The sequence below is a fragment of the Microtus ochrogaster genome, chromosome 15 (assembly GCF_000317375.1).
Source record: "Microtus ochrogaster isolate Prairie Vole_2 chromosome 15, MicOch1.0, whole genome shotgun sequence".
Lineage (NCBI taxonomy): Eukaryota > Metazoa > Chordata > Mammalia > Rodentia > Cricetidae > Microtus > Microtus ochrogaster.
The window spans coordinates 16,761,423-16,764,138 of NC_022017.1; positions in this window are offsets into that span (position 1 = coordinate 16,761,423).

Here is a 2,716-nt window from a genome sequence, read left to right on the forward strand (position 1 = left end):
GCTCACTGTGTAGCTGAGTGGACCTTGAACTTTGGATTCTTCTGTCTCCACCTCTCAAGTGTTGAGATTACAGATCTGTGCAACCAAGCCCAGTGCCGAGGATTTAAGCCAAGGCCTCTGCATGCGAGGCAAGCTAGCACCCTGCAAACAGAACTACCAGCCCCCTTTTTCTTTGTTTTTTTGAAACGTACATACATAATATATTGTACTGGACCTGATGCTAGTTAGCATGTAGGAAGCCCCACACACTGGAGCACCAGACACACCCCAACACGTCCCATCTCACTTGGTTCCCAGGAGAACCCTGAGGCATCAGCCTTGGTGTGTGGCAGGTACAAAGACGAAGCTCAGAGAGAGTAAATAGTTTTTTTTGGAGGCCAGACAGTATCTCTGTGGCTTTTAACCCAAATTTTTACATTAGTGGGTTTCTGCTAACAAAACCTAAAGTCAATAATGCAACATTTTTTCATTATTTTTTTTTTACACATTAAGGAAGAAAGGATTCTCTTTTAACAAGTTTCCCATCAGAGAAGCAATGAGCGTGTGTAGCTCACACAGATGCTATGCACTTAATGTTGTTCTCTATTGTATAAGGAAGTACAGGTGGCCTGCTTTGTTAACTGTTTTTATTGACAATGGACCAGACAGGAGCTCAAGGTCAAAAGTCCTACTCTACCAATGAATCAACAGCCAAATGCGACCCACACATGTTGGTCTTTTGCTTTCTCATACTTCTGAAGTAGAGATGGAGTGTTGTTGTTGTTGCCGCTGCTGCTGTTGCTGTTGTTGTTGCTGCTGCTGTTGCTGCTGCTGTTGCTGTTGCTGCTGTTGTTGCTGATATTGCTGCTGCTGTTATTGTTGCTGTTGTTGTTGCTACTGTTGTTGTTGCTGCTATTGTTGTTGTTGCTGTTGTTGTTGTTGCTGTTGCTGCTGTTGCAACTGTTCCTGCTGTTGCTGTTGTTGTTATTGTTGTTTTAGAAGAAAGTCTAATTTCTGACATTTGGAAATAAGGCCTGCTACCCTGGGCCTGGAGTCCTGTTGAGGCATCAGGGAGTTCGAGTTAGACAGTAGATACTTCTTTTAAATAGACCATCCCTCTTCACGCATTAGGGTTTATGAGTTTAAATACTTAGTTCTAAGTACAGCTATGCCTGCTCCTAAGATTTTCAAGTTTGAGATTCCTCTCCTCTCTGTTTTCACCAAAGACACTGTGGCCTGGGTAAAGTCTAACCACAGCAGATTCGACATCTTCAACAAGTCAAGTCAATCATCCACTTTCTCCTGGGAAGCAATTTCAGCCTGTCTCAACAAAACTACTGTTACACGGGATTCAGGGGCCCCTTGCAGGTTCCTAGTCTAAACAGACCGAGAAGACACTTGAGGACCATCTTATTAGAGTTTGAGAGAAATACAACAGGAGGAGCAACTTGTAAATTTCAACCACTGTCGAGACAGACAAGAAAGAAAAAAACCATGGTTTTGAATCCCAGTTATGTCCAAAAACAGTTTCAGGAGAGCAGAGGTGTGTGTGGGAACCTACAGATGGGTAACTGTCCATCATTCATCTGGCCCACAGACATTGAAAAAAAAGCCTGAACTTTTTCTGCCTTTGAGCCTGGCCTAAATGTAAAGCAGAGAATGGGAAAGTGGCCACTTATGGGAAACAACAACCATAGTGTTGTCTTTTTGTAGGAGAGAGGACACTCATTATGTTGTTACAGCTTCCTGCTTCCACTTGTACACTGTGATTGCAATGCAGGCTTTCAAGCAGTGGGCCCTCCTTCCAAAACCTAGCCAGACTTCAAGTTAGACAAAGATAAAGCCAGAAATGTCTGCTAACTCGATCCCTTTGGTCATGAGTGCTTCCTGCCACTTGCCCACGATCTTATAAAATTTAATGACACCAGAGGGTAACCCTTCAAAACTGAGTGTTTCCCCTCAGACAACACTTTGAGGAAGGGGACAGTGTCCTTTCATTGCCGTTTATGAGTCCCCATTCTCACTGCACAGCACAGTCCTGCTGGTGATAAGGCTCATCTGGACGCATTTCTACAGGTTATACTAAGGAAAAATGTCACTGGACTCAACAGTGAGTTTTCAAGTAACTTGGCAAATGCACTTGTTAATGTTACTATGTTTTACGATGTTAACACACACACGCACACACCACCACCAAGTCAGAGAAGCAGATGTTCAAAAGATGTGAAAATAAAGATATTTCTATGGCGCACGCCTTTAATCCCAGCACTCGGGAGGCAGAGGCAGGAGAATCTCTGGGAGTTCGAGGCCAGCCTGTTCTACAAGACCTAGTTCCAGGACAGGCACCAAAAGCTACAGAGAAACCCTGTCTCGAAAAACCAAAAAAAAAAAAAAGATATTTTTAGTAAAAAGGAGTGTTATATTAAGACTTTGTCTTAATTTAAATGGCTGGAATTTTTTTTCTAGAATGGAAAAGATAAATAGAAAGCTAAAAAGTCTAAGAGGTTCAAGAAAGAGAAGTATGACCATTACCCCTCCTCAGGATTAAAAATACCTTGCGAGATCTCTAAGGCTGGAGGATGCCTTTAGGGGTACACCCACACTCTGAGACAATGGGGATGTTCGTTCGGGAATCCACCAAGGCCAGCTGGCCTGAATCTGAAAAAGCATGGGATAAAACCGGACTTGCTGAACATAGCGGACAATGAGGACTACTGAGAACTCAAGAACAATGGCA